General features: G+C 34.7%; 1 protein-coding gene and 1 long non-coding RNA gene across 2 annotated transcripts in view; one reads left to right on the forward strand and one right to left on the reverse strand.

Annotated features, from left to right (window-relative positions):
* Positions 1 to 2,621, forward strand: part of LOC125180172 (uncharacterized) — a 45,923-nt gene extending 43,302 nt beyond the window's left edge. The window contains exon 3 of the long non-coding RNA XR_010829319.1: positions 2,495 to 2,621. This is a non-coding gene — a long non-coding RNA (uncharacterized lncRNA). The remainder of the gene's footprint in view (positions 1 to 2,494) is intronic.
* CNTNAP2 (contactin associated protein 2) overlaps positions 1 to 18,754 on the reverse strand; it is a 1,164,016-nt gene that overhangs the window by 1,027,744 nt on the left and 117,518 nt on the right. The window lies entirely within an intron of this gene.

An 18,754-nucleotide genomic window follows, 5' to 3' on the forward strand; every position in this document is an offset into this window, starting at 1 on the left:
AAGAGAATTCAGAAAAACTAAATTGTAATTAATAAATATGCATTGTAATGTAAGAGTACTGGAATTTTCATGGTCTTGCTGCCTGTATATAGTAACTGAACATTCTAAGTACAATTTTGGCTCCTATGGGAATCTTAGTAGAGCTCCTATACTATGCCCTTCCTACATCTGTCAGTTGTACAGGTAAAAACTCTCAGAAGGAAGGTTTTCAAGGTGCTTTTACATTAAATAAATAAAGAAATAAATAAACCAAAACCAAAAAACTCACATGCAAAATTCTTACCACCTCCCACATCATCCCCCCCATGCCCTCCCCCCAAAATCAGAAAACTTGTATGTATGAACTAGCTTTTTATATTTCTCTCACAAGAATAGAGATTCTTATAAGGTCTTCTGAAGTCAAAATCCAATATTTTATACATGTGCAGGAATCACTGCAATGAGTAATCATCAATCACTTCAACACCTTCTTGGTTTTAGGCCCCCTACATTTTTTCAGAACTTTTTTTTAGTAAAGTGGGCAAAAAAGGAGATATCTTTAGTGTAAGTATTTATGCCCTTTAAGCTTACATTCGCCTTTCCAGATCCTGACACTGAACCAGTCAGTGTCACAAGTCAGTGCTTACATTGAGAATATGTATTACCCCAGCTTTAGCTCCATATAATTCTTTTCTTTCATTATTGCATTCCCCTATACCATGTATATATACGCATATATATATTCATACTAGACACTACAAAGAATTTAGTGTTTACCTAACCCCTTCTACTACAAGCAGTCCTTTGAAATTAATTCTGCAGTTATGCAGGTTTCATAGTTTTTAAGATCATAAACTTCAGTTAAATGTTTAAAGGCAAGCACGGTATGTTACAGTGCACTCCGGAACACATCACAAACAAGCTGTGATTTCCACTGAGGCCTGTATATGCTAATGCTATATAATCATAGGTTCTGTCTAGAAAAATCATTTTTTAGACATAATGTAAGGTGTAATTATCACAGGTATGCTCATGACCATGTTTTTGAAGGTAACTTAAGTAAACATAAGTAAAAAAAATGCAGCTAAATGAGACGATAAATGAGAAACAGGCACACGACTTAAGTATAGGGTGACAACACAATTTTATTTATTTATTTATTTTAAGGACAATCAGATAAAATCCTAATTCCAAAACTATGCTACAATTCTCAAACTTGCTTCTACTATTGCAAAAATAACTCGATGGATAGAAGACCAACCAAAGTACAAAAAAAAAATTAAAAAAAAAAATCTTAATATAGGAAATAGCATATCCAAAGCTAGTTTTTGCAAAGTTAAAAAGACAACCTGTAGGAAATATCACTTCAGAGTTTCAGAAGTGAAATTTGCTCCCCACGCTCTGGCTGCCTTGTAGATGCTTGGCCCCTGGGATGCGACATTCTAACTCCTGGCTGGTCAGTGGGTGGGAAGGCCAGGAAGTATGGCAGCTTGGTTATCCACCCACAACTGCTTCCTTTTTTTTTTATTTTCCACTAGAAAACTACTTAACACTAACTGCCACATCCCAGGCCAGAAAACACTTTTGTGAAATTCTGACCCTGTAAAAAGCAAGGAAATTCTGCAGGGATTTCTCAACTCTTGCCCATATAACTGTGGTATCTACACACCTTATGTTATAACTACTGGTGGTTAGCTGGAAGAAGTAATACTACTTGTTAAAATAAACCAGAGAGCTTCTATGCATTGTATGCTTTTCAGTTTGCAGGACAGTTTGTCACTATCAAGACTATTTCAAATGGATAGGAGAAGACCCCTTTAAAGACGTTTATAAAAATGTATACATAAATCCTATAAAACCAGCTACTGAGAGGATATTGCTAAATGGCTGCTTTACTATTTGTTACACTAGACATCTTCTGATAGTTTTACATATCACATAAATGTTTATTATCATAATTCAGAGACATTTCGTGCATCTTCTGAGATGTTTTTGAAATATGTTCAATTCTCAAGATCAGGATGATTAAATGATAGAAAGTAATGCAACATATTGCCTTCCAGGATAATTCACTGATCTAAGTCAAAGCTATAACTACAAATTTGACTCCCTGATACCTGAGCACATGGTGCTACAAAACATTTGTAGACATTCTACTGTCTGACCCTATCACATTAGCTCTTCTTGCTCTTCTAATTAAACATAAATTTATTAAAACAAAAACAAACGAAACCTACTTCTTTACACAGGTAATCACATTTAAAGATAAAAAGTTCTTTTGTTTAAGACTAATATGCAGTTTTTCTTTATATTCTCACAGCTTTATCAGATGATATAGACTTTTATTTTACTGCAATTTCCAAGCGTATGTCAAAAGATGTATTCTTGAAGGCTTCTTTTAATTTCTAAGTGGCAAATAGAAAGGGAGGTTGAGATCCTAATTGTTATTGGAATATTTGAAGCTGTTTCTATTGGGTTGCATTGGACATCCTGATTCTCTGTGTTTATCTTACAGTAAAGTTGACAGAAAGTTGGAGAAATGATGTGTTATTCCAAACCTGCATTGGAAATTAAAGGACAGAAGATTCTTCCTCTTTTGTTTCAATATCCACAACAGCAATCTTTCTTATTTTGAGGCCCACTTTCACATTGCCCTGTGCTGACCTGATTAAAGGAGACATTATTATTTGTTTACTTTGATCTGTTTGTGTTATCTCTGACTTGATCAAGTACTTTCAGTGATATCCTCCTTCTGTCAGAACATTTTGATGATCACAGACCTCATTTCCTGCCAGAAATCATATGAACTCTTATTCTTTGCAGCTTTATTTGTGCTATACACAATATGATTTGCTGTGGCAAGCTGAGTGTATTTGTGGTTATCAGATGGCTTTGCCTGAACTGAAGTAATAGATAACAGCCCTCCAAACAGCTGCTGCAGTACATGTAGCACATGTCCTGAAATCCCATAGGTTCAGAAAATGGTAGTAAAAAGTACACACTTAGGTATATATTCTATAACTTTCCTAATTGTGCATTCAATGGATGTATGCCTGCGTGTGTTAATGTCCATCTATCAATGAGTTGTTCCAGGGCTTGCTTCCAAATTTCATCATTACTGAGGCATCACTAAGAGTATGGGATAATGGGATATTTCCCTGCAATGCTGCGCACAGGTACTGACAGCACTGGTATGCTGCAAGATTATACAATACACAGAAGATTCAGTGTGGAAGCTGATGGCATAGCTAAAACCAGCATTTCTGCTTTTTGCACTGTGGTAAAATGGGGTTTGAGTTACAGTAGTTTTTGGAAGTGGGTTTGGTTTTGTTTGGTTAGTTAAAAAATTAAAAAATAATTATATATATATATAAATAATAATAAAAGTTCTGAACAGTTTTTTTATCTTCTTTTGTCTCTTCTTCCTACTATCTAGAGATCAGAGTGGGATCTATCTAGGTAACATGCAGGACACAATAAAGTGTCCTCATGAACAACCCAAACTAATAGCACCTATCAGAGAATATACAGATTCTCATGGGACAGGAATAATTTACTGTTGATGAAAAGCTAGATGGAATGCAGGCAAAATATGCATGATTTTTCATGACCCTATAGAATATTTTTACATGATACCGTATCCATCAAATCTAAGGGATTCCAGTGACATTGACATTTTTAATGATACTTTCATATTGTTGTAGGATTTTTCAGTTTACACATGCTTAAAATACAAGTGCCCTTAAATCCATCCGAAAGAAAGAATTACTATGTGCAGTTTAAAGATGAGGGAGAGAGACATTTAAGTTATAAGCTGGTCTACTATTGTTCAGGTACATAAAATAATGATCCTTTTTTCCCCTCAATTTTGCACATTGAACAAGACAGATTTATTTATAAATCATCTCATCCAGAAGTCAAAACTAAGTAATTTGGGGAGAGGGGGTGTTCTTATTTTTCATTTTTATGGGTTTATGGAAAGGAAGAAAACAAGCCAAGGAAACCAGAAAGCACAAGTACTACATACTTTCCCCACTAACACTAGAAGAGGCTTGTGAGGTACTAATAGCTACTGGTTAATTGACTATAATTTACTGTTGAATCAAATCTGCAACTGTCCTGCTGTCCAGAACATCTTGCCAGCTAACATAGGTAAAACTGTACTAATCCCAGCAGCAGGTGTTTAATAAAGATCAGATAATGTCTGTTCTGCCAGGTTCTCTTCAAGAACTTGCCACAAAGGTATCACTGCAACAATTTTAATTACTGACGATTTACTAGAGCTCAAAGGAAACATAGCCACTTGGACAGTTGGTTCAAAAAAATAAAAGACAGCCTCACCTACAAGACCAATGTAATGGTGATTTTCTCCTCAGGTGAAACTCCCCTTCCTAAACACTACGATTCCAGCTTTCCATCAAAGGAAATTCTAAAAGCACTTCCTTACAGTAAACACTGACCTGGGCATTCCAGGTAGAAAAGATTTATGTTATCTTTCTTTGTTGGGGATTACCATATCTGGTTTTAGTCATTAATCCTTAAAAGTGATATATTTATTAGCATTTCATTCTTTGCCTGTTAAATAACTTTCTGTGATTTACTGAGCTATTTCAAAAGCTCAGGGTATATAGAAGTGTTTGTTTGTTTGTTTGTTTTCTTTCTGTTTTTGTCATGCTTTTTGACAGGTGTTTGTAAAATTTTGAAGAACAAATTTACTAGTAAATTCAGTCTCAATTCAGTAAATAGTTTTGTCATCATAAATGGAAACAAAAACTAAAACTCTGTAACATTTTAGCTTTGGTCTGAGTCAACTTTTATAAAAAGTTATTCTACATATTTTCGCAAAGATGACTTACGTTGGTAACCTAAAGCAAGACAATTTATGCCTGGTTTTAACTCCTATGAATCAGGGTTCTTTAGGGGAAGAGGAAGAGAAAAATTGATTTCATTCCTCTTTGAAGAAAATTTATTTTTATTTTATTTTATTTTATTTTATTTTATTTTATTTTATTTTATTTTATTTTATTTTATTTTATTTTATTTTGTTATGTTATGTTATGTTATGTTATTTTATTTTATTTTATTTTATTTTTTAAATGCAACAACTTCAGCAGTACAGTTTCTAAGAAATACGTATGTGAATATTCTGTTGATGACTCATTTGTCTACTATGATATTGGAGTAGCATCTTGAGCTTGTTCCTAAAACAGGCAAATTTGGATTTTAAATCCACATTTTTCTGCATTGCAATTAAATATTCAAATAGCTGGGCAAAGGACATGATGGCATCTGCTTCTCTCGTATTTTGTGAAGAACACACATTCTCAAAAGTATGGAACAGCTAAACTAAAAATAAAATAACAGCAATCAGTTAATCATACAGCATTAGCTGGGAGTGTTTCCAGGGGTGACAGACCTGAATGATTTTCTCATAGGTTCACACAAGTTTCAGATTTCCAGGTGAAATTCTTCTGTTGAACTATTCCAGATGAACATCTGGGGTATCCCTGTTTCTTCTTAAAGAGGAAAGCATGCTGCTGATGGTAAACAGGGGGTAGGGGGCAACAAAGCTACATATACAAGAATTTTGTGCTTATGATTTACTGTTGAGTAGCATTGTCAGGAAAATAATAATAATAATAATAATAATAATAATAATAATAATAATAATAATGTGGAAGAAAAAGGCTATTTAACATTATTTTATTATTTATACAAATTTTTATGGCATTTGACACCTGGAGGCTTCAAAATGCTCTGCAAAGAAAGGTAAATATGAGTATGTTGTGGCCCTCTGTTTAGGCTCACTCAATAAACAGGATAAAAATTAGTAGGATAGAAGATGTTGGTGATGCCCAACATATCCCATATGCAATCAAATCATACCATTGTGGGAGCTATTGCAGCAATATACACAGATAATTTATATAAGGCTGGATTTAATTATATTTCAGCATCTTTTAATAATTTCTAGTTATTAGAAGGATGAAGTAAAAGCCAGTACAATGTAACCACAAGCTAATCCCCTGGGAAGCATACTGTTTTGGGAGCATTCTCCAGTTATTGCATCAACTTAATTAAGGTCTTACCAGGAGAGGGCTCTCCAGTTTGGTGCTCTATTTTCAAAACACGGTATGTTAATTATTTAAAGCATTACAAGAATTATGAGTAAATTCTCTGTACCGAAACATTTTGACAACACCTGCATTCTTCCATTGTTAAAAGCCACAGAAAGCAAAACATTTTATTTATTTATTCCATGCATCATTGAAACAGCATTTTCTCGGTCAATCACACTACAGTTTGGGTCTTATAAGTGGTATAATAAAAAAACAATGAAGTGTATTGCTCTTTTATGAGGTCCTTAGCTGCAGAACCTTCAAACATATAATCTTAATAATTTCAACCCGAAACCACTACTTCATTTGTATGGTGATCATTTCGCTTTTGTATATAACATTAATACTAATGTTATACAGATTTTTTTTATATTATTTTTATTTTTTTTTTTACCACAATAAATGTTAGAAAATTAAGAGATTAGAAAGACATTCCTGGAATATTCAGTTAAAACCCATTCTTCAGGTATTTTGCTGGAACAACAAATTCAGAAACACAAATAGCATAAGCAACTGTCAATTTAGAGACTATAGCAAACTTAGGGGAAAGGAAGCCTCCTTCTCAAAGTATTATAGATCCAGCTTCTCCTAGAGGGTCTTGATTCTTGAAGAAATCAATATAATTTTTTTTTTCCTGTTTTGCTGTTTGACCAGGAAATAAAAATAAGGAGGTTCAATGATCATAAAAGACTTTGTAGAAAAAGAAAACTGCCCAACACCTATAGACCTTTTTATTACACATGGTGCTTTCCATCTTTATGGAGAAAAAAAAAACAAACGCACACACACAAAAAAAAACAACAAATACCATAATTGCATTTCAGGCACAAATAATAATTAGGCCAAGATAATTTCTAAATAATAATAATAATAATTAAAAAAAAAAAAAAGTAAAAGGACCTATTTCATTTAAGTCTGAAAATTAAAAACAAGTCATTCCATTCACTTAAAAATACTTATTTCAGTAATACTCTGGAATTCTGCAATTTCTGTAGGGAAAGAAGACAGTTGTGCTAAACTCACCCACAATTTAGCCTGTTTTTGAAGTAATGCAAGATCTTTTCTGACACAAAACTTTAAATAGTTTATCTTGAGTTGCAAAGTAAAAAATATTTTAAAGGTACAACATGTATTCAGTAACAAAATTGTTACTGACTATTTTTTCAAACCTATGAGGGCCAAACAAAATGGGAAAATGTAATAGAAAATGCAAAAAGTCTATACTGTTTGCAAATAGTGAAAATAGAAATAGAAATACAAAAAGTGTCTGGACCATAGCAAAACTGCTACACATTCAAGTTCATTTTAATCAATGAAATAGCTATGATGTCCCAGTGCTGCTTTTAGGGACATTAACTGTACACTGTTATAATGCCTTCTAACACAATTAAATACTGTTAATTTCTGGCAAATCTAGTATCTCATTTAATAAGATGTCTTATTAAAAATACTGGAACAGATACAGTTTATAACATGATACTGTAATTTCTTCTATGTTTCCTACGAAATTCTTTAGAATTTCTAAACATCCTTCTACATGTTTCCCAGCTAATGAGGACAAAAGTTGTTCCTTTTATTTTATGGGGCAGGAGTTCTCACCCACTGCAGTTTATTTTTTTAAGTCTACTTTCACAACAGACACCAGAGACATCAATGATACCAAAATAATTTTGACATGAATACTGCCTCTGAAATTATCTCCATGGAGAATGTTTATTTCCTAAGAAGGAAATCTACTTCCTAAGAAGAACTTACAACTTCAAAGAAAAATATCCCATTATATGAATCAGCCCACAATAAGTTTTCTTCTTAAAGACATATGAATGCTATGTTTAATATCAAGATCCTTTCAGTAGTCATCAAATTGCAATCTGTTCAAATTTGACTTCTGCCTGAATGATTGCTTTTTGATATTGTGCTATTGGCAGTGGAGGACAGACCTCCAACATAACAGAACACATAAATCACTCCTCATTTTCATCAATATCACTGAAGAATATACTTGCTATATAATTTAATATGAATTTCATTTCCTTATTTCATGCACCTATCAAATGATAGTCTATGGTCAAGTTACACAAAGCAGAACTTGACAATACATGCACTGAATCACCCACCTGATAAAAATGAAAATAACATTTTCATTTCACTCTCTTTGTTGCAGTAATCTTACCTCAGTTATACCAGTGCAGAGCTGAGAACTACTCACAAGTCAGTAAACATGGACGCAGCAGAAACCCCTTAGCCTGGTTTGAGCCATCTATTTTTTTTTCTCTTTCCACACTTGCATGCATGCTTAAGGAATCTACCTTCCATGTTTCATTCATATTCCTTCATGACAATACAGATTCTCTTCTAATTAATACAAACCTAATTTATACAAAACAATTCAGCACTCTTGACTTTATTCAGAAAAATCAGAAGTTAAATAGAATTTACCCTCTATTAAGATCCTTGTTTTCATGAGCCTGCTTGATGTTCACCTTCCCCACAAAAGTGTAGATTGGTACTTTATAATTTTATGCATTTACAGACATTCATACATTTTGTCATGCCATAATCACACTTGCACCTTGAAAGCTAGCAAATGGTTAATCTGCTCATTATCACTGACATGAGAAATGCATCTCATTTAGAATTACGTCTCCATAAAAAGCAACCTAAACAACAAACACAAGTTATCTGCAGTCTTTCTCATTCTTGATTAAACACTTCGGCAAGCAAACAAAGTGAATGCAGATGCAGAACTTTCAACTTAATGAGAGGTATACATCAAGGTCTTATTTCAGATTTCTTGATTATGGCAACTGCTTCATGTATTCATGCTTTTCACAGTGAAAGGAAAGAGTAGTATAAGAGACATTTCATAATCCACCTGCTAAACAGATTTACTCAGATGAGTAAACAATGTGTTAAACTTTAACCATACATATATAAAAAAATAAGTTAACAAGCCACATAAACTTTTGACTTATGAGTCTATTTGTTACTTAATCTTCACGGGCTTTTACAACACTGTCAAAAAAAAAAAAAGTTTAAAAGTTTAATTATAATGTTACAACTAATATCCACTTCCTACGTTTCTTTACACTGTTAGATTTGTCTTCAAATATGAATTGCTACAGCAACTCTAATTTGGCAAATGTTAATTATGCTTTATTTGATAATAACAAAATTAAAAAAAAAAACAAAAAACACTGGCCTTCAGAATTTTAAGTATTCTTCTTTTATCAGCAGTATAGTGACTCAGGAGCTAAAGAGCTAATAATTAGACTCATTTTGCTGGAGTAACTACAGAAAAAAAATAATTAAAAAAAAGGAATGACATGAAATGAACCACATGAAATATCATTTTCAAGCTAAAATAATCTCAGCCCTTCATTCCTCTTGCCTGATGAGAACTACTACATGAATTTGGAGAGTCATCACAACACCACCAGACTCAGCATTATTAATTTAAACTTTCTAATAAGGCACGTGTTTCTTGGGAAGGAATCAAGCAATTCTTGGGTCTTTCATCAGCCATCATGAAAAGAAGGTAGTATCACAGCATTCTTCTCAAATCAGTCTAGATGCACTGCTTTTCCATAACAGACACTACAGTGACATTGTGATTCAAAACCACCTGGAATATAACCTCATGCAATCTGTTTCCCTTTTATTGAAAACATTTTTTTTTTTTTTTAGGGGAAAGGCTATAGTGCTCTTGACACCAATTTGTGCTTCTGTAGAATCATGGAATGGTCTGAGTTGGAAGGGACATCATTCCAACCCCCCTACCATGGGGAGGGACACCTACTAGACCAGGTTGCCCAAAGCCCCATCCCACCTGGCCTTGAACACTTCCAGGGACTGGGCATCCACAATTTCTCTGGAGCACCTGTTCCAGTGCTTCACCACCCTATACTTTGTCTCTATAAATTAGAGACCTTTCATACATCGTAAGAGCATTTCTTGATTATGTACATTTTATGCTCCTTCTTAAGATCCAGTGACTCTAGAGTCATCTGATACCTGTAAGTCCTTAGCTGTAAGTCCTTAGCTGAACTTTCTTGTACAAGATTGCATTATCACTTCTTTATAACCCTATGTCATCTCAGGGGAAATCATATGTTACACTTAAGTGCAATCCTCATTTTTGTCTACAGAACTCACAAATACAGACACATTTATTTTCATCCAAAGAAATTATTGACAAAAATATTAAACAAACCATCAGATACACAATGTATGTAGAAAAAAAAAAGAGATCGTTTAAATATTGAGAAAACTTTATTCTTTGTCTACTTGGTGATGAAGGATCATATTAAAAAGAGTTTACAGTTCAGCCTGTCACTTCTCTTTTGGGAGGAAAAACAAAACAAAACAAAAAACCAACACCACCAAACACCAAACACCAAAAACCAACACCACCACCAACAAAAAAACTAATATTCAGAGACTTTTTTTTTTAATTCACTTATTAAGACCCCTCACAGGGTGACCAATGGGAGTTGCTCAACTTCTCGTATAACAGAGCAAGCTTACTATAGAAATTACAATGAGCTAAGCAGCAAGTTGAGGAAGTCTTTTGGGGAGAAGGAAAGAATGGCACATAGCTCAGGAGTCATCACTATTTAACAGTCTGTCAGTGGGTAGTACCTCTTACAATTTAGCACACTAAGAGGTAGTGACTGGAGATGAATAAACTTTTCTTGGCTTTATCCAGCTTCAGTTAACAACTGACATTTATGCTCCACACTTTTTTTTTTTTTCTGAGTTGCATTCACATTGCTAAATCAGCTTGTTACAGGGAAAAAATAAGCGTTTTCCATGATATAAAATAGACCTTAAAGTCATTAATGTAATTCTTCATTACTACTTACCCGTTTGGTTTATGTACCAGATTTGGCAAAACTATAGATTTCTATTTAAAGATCATACAATTTGGCAAAGCTGGGGGTTCATGGGGATTGACATACTATTAGAAAGACAGTTAAAATAAAAGGTTATTCAATTTATTTTTTTCAAATTGCTTTTTAAATCAACATAAACAGTCTCTGGTACGACTACTAATAATTTCGTAGATATACGTTTTTTTTTTAGTTGGCTTCATTTTTCTTCCATAACTCTGTTCTGTTATGAAGTTGAAAGAAATAAACCAAACTTTACTTCATTTATAATAAAGAACATATGCATTCCTGAAAAGTCACTCATGAAATTTATGAGGCTGGAAGACATCAGAGTCCAGCTTCTTTATTAATATAATTATCTTAAACCCTTTTTTTTTTTTTTTTAAATTCCTGTACCACAAAGCCTTGTTGGGAGTCTCTGACAGTCGCTGTTTATCTAAGATCATCCATAATCATACTGTGAAACAAGCAAGTCTCCCTGGTAATCTTGGCAAATAAACAAATAAACTCGGGAAGTAGAATTTTAAGTGCAAAAAAGGCTGGTAAAGTTTTGGGAAGAATTTCCAGAAGGAGATGTGCACAGAACAGATTTTAAAAATGAAACAAAACAAACAAACAAACAAAAGAACAATAACAACAACAACAACCAACCAAACAAACAAAAACCATGAAACTATAACATTGATCACAACAGCCTCATTTGGACCTTAGGAAAGGTGCGTTCACCTCTAGCTAAGAAACTACTAAATGACTCATCCATATTACAACAGACATAAGAAATGTAGCTTTTCAGGTTTTATATAAGCATAAAAACTGATCATCTAAAAGCAAAACCTGCTTACAGCCTCTTCATTTTTCAGTAAGTAGTATCATTTAATGGTAAGTAAGTTGGGGAATGGTATTACTTACACCTATTCACATTGGTAAGTAATACTATTCACCAATATAAATAGATAACATTATGTGGGTTATAAATAATGTACAGATATAATTTTTGTTTGTTTGTTTGTTTGTTTGTTTGTTTGTTTTTTTCCTGCTTAGTTTAAGTTTTGGTTTACTTTATAGGCAACATAATTATGACAATATTATGTGGAAGAAGACACAGATCCTGAATAGAACATAGGCAATTCTCTAGATTTCCACAGCTATGTCGGATTCAGCAAGGTAACTCTCATTAGTACAGCTCTGGAAAATAAATATACTCTCAATTTCCTCATGCAGTATTATTCTAATTATATTGCTTATGAGGTAAATACATGTAAAGAAAAGGTATATGTGAGATAGTTATACTACACAACACCAGACATTTTCCCTGCGCATGCAGACAAGCTATACAGTAAAATAAAAAGATGGATCAGAAGATTTTTGAAAGAGTATATAACTTGATACCAGTAGATTACCATCAAACTCATCCTTAAATGCAGAAGGCAACTAATTAATATTTGACAACTGTTGATTTGCCCAACATCAGATCATCTCATCTCATTCTCTAATGGGCAGATGTTGTCAGTACAGAGATCATTATTATAATTGGTACTAGATATTATCCTTTTGCAATTTTAGAACAGAAATCAAGGCCTACACAGGAACAAATACTTAAACATTTCATTTGTATTTTTGTCAAATACAAAATAAAAGTGAAACATTTTTTGAAGCAAAGTGGAAAAATCCTTTTATCTACAGAACTACAGATTTACGCTCTGCGAATATGTCATTTGAATCTTCAAGACTAATAAAGAGCTTTTGTCACATGCAATTAAATCACATGGAGTGCTTAAAAAATGGCATAATGTATTCCATGTTATTGTATGCATGATCACGTATTATATGGCTTCTGCTATTTTTACACCATTCCCCAAAATAGGTCACACGGTGGCAAATTCTCCAGAGAATAAAAGAATAAATGTTGCAGCTAGCAAATTAAAAATTAATTTGATTATTTTCTGGACTTAGGCAGTTTCAATCAAATGGAGTGTGGTCAAGTAACACTGTTATTCCTACAAGCAGAGCTGCTCATTCTATGTCATTTTTATTTGTACAGTTTCAGCTTCTGGGACAAAGATTTGTACATGTACACGTACATGATGTTGTTCACAGCAACAATTTCTCTATCAGGTGTGCTGTGTCATGGACACATGCAAAACACTGTAAGATGTTTATTGAATATTGAATGTTCTCCATTAGCAATAAGAAGCAAAGCACTGAGAAGCACATTGCATTTATGTTCTGTATGGATGTTCTTACATGTCTTGAGAGCTGCTTGAATGAATTCACTGTCATTGCATACAATCCAAAAGCAAGAAGTGAATTCATCTGCATTCTGAGTTTTTTTTCAGTGCCTCAATGAAGAAAGACTACAATAAACAACCCAGAGCTAATGGTTTGTTGCCCTAACAGCAAAAAATATTCTTATTACATACTTTTCCAAATTAACAGAGTGGGCAAGCCATCTGATATTAGTTATTTTTGTAATTATTTGTCTCTATAGCTATCAAGGTAATGTCATGTTTTGACTATTCCTGATTAAAATACCTCTAGATTTACATGCAACTTCCTCTTATTTAGAATATCTGCAGTTACTCAAGAAAACATGACGCTAATAGCATGCATTCCAAATAACATCTTATAACTGTATATACATGTTGTCAACAATGCCAACTGGACTTAAAATGAAGAGATTCCAGAATATCAGTCTCTGCATCACGTTGCATCAGCTCTGACGTATCACTTAACTATTTATTTTGTCATGATCCATAAAAGAAGACTACTCAAATGCCTTACAAGGACCTGTAAAGATTTTTTCTAAATTCATATAATTTGCATGTGTTAAATAAGTGCTATCCATTGGTCATAATATCAATCATATCAAAATATTAAAGAACTGTTTGCTGCCCATCATTGGATTAGGATCATATCTCTTCTTTTTTTCATCTTTCCCTCTTTCCTGGTTGATTTATCTAATTGTCTGAATTTTCATTTCAGACTTCCAAATACTGCAAGGATGATAAAGCCAAGTGCCCCAGGTTGTACATTGCATATAGAGATGAATAGGATGGGAATTGGATATGGAGTTTTCACAAATCACATTTTTGAATAATTTGCATCAAAATCATAGCTGCTTATCCTTGTGACTGTAATTCTGATAACATAAGATCCAAGTTTTCCTTAACTGAAGCCTCAGCACAGCTGTTAACTAATTTTCTAATTCAGCATAGAAATGGAATATGGTGACATCTATTCCTTTTTATTTGTGTGTGTGTGTGCACGCGCCAAGCAGTAATTTATCAGAATAGGAAAATGTATATCCATATAGAGAAAAAAGTCACTTACTAGCAAGAAAATATTAACCTAAAATATAATTTTCACACACAAAAAGGACACAATGCACATTTTTTTTTTAACATATATCTATGTTTCTAAAGAATTTGAATACTTTTCTTACCCATTTCTTTCCACAATATTTTACATGTCCCTTTGTCTTTCACAAGTTGTAAGAGAAAAAGAAGAGTTAATTTTGATCAGAATTTTTGGAGATGTTCTATCATGCTGAGTTCTGGAGCCTACCATAGTATCTACATGAGATATTAACTCAAGCAATTTATTAGAATTGTGTAATTTATTTGCTTAAAAACATGTTTAAGTTGAAATAAAGATAAAAGTACAAACTTAATTAATTTTGGTCTTAAATACTGCTTTAAAACTTTAAAAATGAAAACCAAATATTTCCTCTTCTATTCTTTTGATTGAAGTTATAAGAATTTTCAAAGACAGATAGTAATTAATCAGAGGCTACCACACATTTACTCCCTTGCAAAATTTCACCTCACCATAAACTCAATCTGTTGTAGTAACTACGTTGTAGGTTTTGCACAAAGTTCTCAACCATTTCCAACAAGAAAGAGTAATGGCTGTCTTTTAGACATATATAGCAGCTACACTCTGCTCTGCTCATCCAGGAAGATTTTGCTACTTCTGATTAAAACTACACAAACTGTTCCAAACAAGATGGGAGAAACATTTCTTCAAAAGCAGACAAAACACAACAAAACCAATAAACATCCCCATTCTTATTTGGTTTAGCCAAACGTAAGATACTGCCTAAGAAATTCTACTGTAGTTGATTGCCTTTTATACTGGCACAGGCAGCGTAAGTGTGCTGCTGACCCACTCTGCAAGGTAAGGCCAGGGCTGCACCATGCCGGCTCCAGCAGCCCCACCACAGGGCCCGGCTGAGCCCCTCGGCCACGGGTGGGCTCCTCGGGGAGAGCGGAGCTCAGCAAGGACCAAACACTGCCCGGCAGTGAGGAAAGGAGTGCGAGAAGCAGCCCTGCGAGCAGCCAGGGGAGGAGGTGCTCCAGGCACCCAGCAGAGCTTGCCCTGCAGCCCCTGGAGAGCCCAGTCTGGAGCAGGGGAGAGGTGTGAGGAGGAAGGGGCGTCACAGAGGCGCTCCTGGGGGTGACCGCAGCCCCCTCTCCCCCCACACCCCACCCACCCTGCACCACTCGGGGAACTGGGTGGAGGTAGAGGAGCCACAAATGGAGTGAGCTGAATATTGAGCTGGCAGGGAGGAAGGGGACATGTTTGTGGCTATGGCATTTGTCTTCCCAACTAACCAGTACACATGCTGAGACTCCATGAAGCAGCTGGACATCTGCCTCCTGATGGGATGGAGTGAATAAATTTCTCTTTTTGCTTTGCTTGCATGCAGTCTTTGCTTTTCTTAGTAAATTGTCATTCTCTGCATCCATGAGTCTTTTTGCCTTCCTTCCATTTTTCCTTCCCATCCTGTGTGAGAAGGGAGTGATCAAAACTCAGGGTGGGTGTTTAGCTGCTGGCCAGGGTGAAACCACCTCACCTTTCTTCTTTTCTATATTAGCTTTAAAAAACAAAACAAACAAACAAAACTACCATCAATCCAGCAGTGCATTTACTCTTCTGCTTTTAAGTTATATCCCACAGCTATACCTACAAACTCCATGTACACATTGCCTTTCTGTTTCACATAGTTTTATTGAAAAGAATAAGAACAATTGTACACATACTAAAGTAAGTTTGCACAAGAAAATGATTGTAGAAAAAAAGGAAAAGAATAGAGTAGCAAAAAAAAAAAAAGAAAAACAAAACAAAAAAAGAGAAAAAACAACCCTAAACCAAAAAAAAAAAGCAAACAACAAAACCAAAAACTATTTCTTCCTTCATTCCTAAATGGCATTTAAGTTCTTCTGTAATTAAAACATCTTCAGCTTTATTATATTCAAGGAAAAAAAAAATGTCTAAAAGGAAATCACTTTAAAATAGATGTAGGGTGTTTTTTTTTTTTTCTTCATGCAGTTTTATTCCACTTGTTTTTCTATACTAGCTTCTGCTTCCACGGGAATCAGCAAATGAAGACAGGGAAACATGCCCATCGCCAAGGTTATCAAAGAAAAGAAAATCCCAAGGGAACTGTCAGCAGACTTACCCCTCCTCTCCCTATCCTCAGTGTTTGGTATAAATATGCTATGCAACAATGGAACCATTGCTTTTGCGAAGAGGAAGAAAACACTGCTCTTTTCTTGCAACTGAACTCATACAAATTCTGCACCTCTTAAGGGGCTGAACAGACATGAATGTTTTTATCCCAGTAACTAGATTACTCATCAGTTAGTCCTAAATTAACCACATAGACTTTATTGTCATGTCCTTTCTGCATGGTCTCAGTAGCCCTGTCATCACCATGCATACTTTGTTTTTGCAATTATCAGTTATCATTAATGTATTTTAATCAATGTATCCAACCTCATTTGTGTTTCTCTTTTACTTTGATCTCTACAGCAGTGTCACCCTAGAGTGCAGATCTTCTCCACCCCCAGCAATTTCCTGCCTCACTGTTACTTTCAGCCATCATTAGTATGAAAGAAGTGCCATAAACCCATAGTCTGCTCTGTGACCACTCAGCCCAAGATGTGTCCTGGCAGTCAGTAGCTGAGTGCCACTTGGGAAGGGTTCACCAACTGATGTGTCAGTCACATCATTCCATTGCCTTTTCCATAACTCAAGCTGTAACACTGAAAAATTGTTATGGTAAAGCTGTGTGAGCTGTGTTGCTTCTAGGAAATTAAGGAAAGTCAAGTATATTTCTAGATATGGAAACCAGGATTATTTATTTATTTATTTATTTTAAGACAGCTGGAGAGAAGGGGACTATTATTTTCTTTTTAATTTTAAATGCCTATTTTTGACATCTTCCTACTTCAGAAATCTTAAGAAAAAATATTTTGATTTCAGAATACACTGAATATTCACTTCCAAAGTCAGACTTGCTGTATGTCAAATTGTGCATCTTAAATTCTTTATTTATGTCTGGTTGAGAAGAAAACTCTGGACTAGAAGAATTTCGAGTAAGAAAAAAAATTTTATCCTTCAGTCCTTCCTCATCAAACAGTTTTGTATTGTTTATTTTTAAAAAGCAAAAGAAAAATCCAGAGATTGTCCCCTACCTGTAGATAAGATCTGCATATAGTCAGATATTTTCATTTATCTTCATAATTGCCTATTTTATTTTATTTTTTTCTATTACATAGGTCCTTACTAGCTTGCTGCCTTAGGACAAAGATAGGAGAGCACCTCTCCTATGAAGAGATAGCTGAGAGAGCTGGGGCTGTTCCACCTAAAGAAGAGAAGGCTCCAGGATGACATCATTGCAGCCTTTCAGTACTTAAGGGGGATTTATAAAAAAGATGGAGAGCGACTCTTTGCTCAGTTAGATAATGACAGGACAAGGGGGAATGGTTTTAAACTAAAGGAGGGGAGATTTCTGAGATTAAGAGGAAATTCTTCACTCAGAGGTTGGTGAGGTACTGGAACAGGTTGCCCGGAAAGGTTGTGGATGCCCCGTCCCTGGTGGTGTTCAAGACCAGGTTGGACGAGGCCCTGGGCAACCTGATCTAGTGGGTAGCATCCCTGCCTATGGCAGGGGGTTTGGAACTAGATGATCTTTGAGGTTCCTTCCAACCCAAGTCATTCTATGATTCTACGACACAGTATCAATCTTCAGAGAAAATAAATTTTAAAAATCCCACTGTTTATAGGCAAAGGACTTGTCTGAATACATCTCCTTGTGGAAAATGTCCAATTACTTAGCAAATGTGCTCTGCAAGGAAGGAACTATAAGTAAGAATATGTAAGAATAAGAAGAGATACTGTAGGATGGTTTATACACATTACAGGAAGGCACCTGAGAAAAAATAGTTGCTGTGCTGCCTACCTTCTTCAGGTTTTACAACACCCTGTTTGTCAAACATGCACTAAAGCAAACACCCTTTTAGAATAAAACTGGGCAAGAGAGCATAATCATTATGTTAATATTTAAATTAGTCCAATGAATAACCTGACAGTAATAACTTATTTACCTTTGTAGTGTATGAGGCTCAGAAGCAAGAGCCACACTATTAAAATCAGTGAACAGAGTTGCACTGCCGCAGGCAGTCAAAACATTCATTGGAAAAGATTGATTCTGTACAAGTAACACTGCAGTGGTAATGTCTGGTGATCTGTAAAGATTAAAAGATTTTCTCCCACTCCTGCCTGCACTTCCCACTTGTTTGTAGAAGTTCTGTCCAACATACTGGAAAAAGAGGTTGTTTGCTACGCATTAAAAAGGCTTTTGAACTTAAATGTAAACAGGTACTTCAAGGATCTCTACAAGGATCTACTGCCATGCTCCCAAAAGATTATCGAAGAAATAAATTTGTAGTCCTAGATTGCAAGATGTATTTAGGGTCT

This window comes from Anser cygnoides, chromosome 2 (assembly GCF_040182565.1).
Source record: "Anser cygnoides isolate HZ-2024a breed goose chromosome 2, Taihu_goose_T2T_genome, whole genome shotgun sequence".
Taxonomy (NCBI): domain Eukaryota; kingdom Metazoa; phylum Chordata; class Aves; order Anseriformes; family Anatidae; genus Anser; species Anser cygnoides.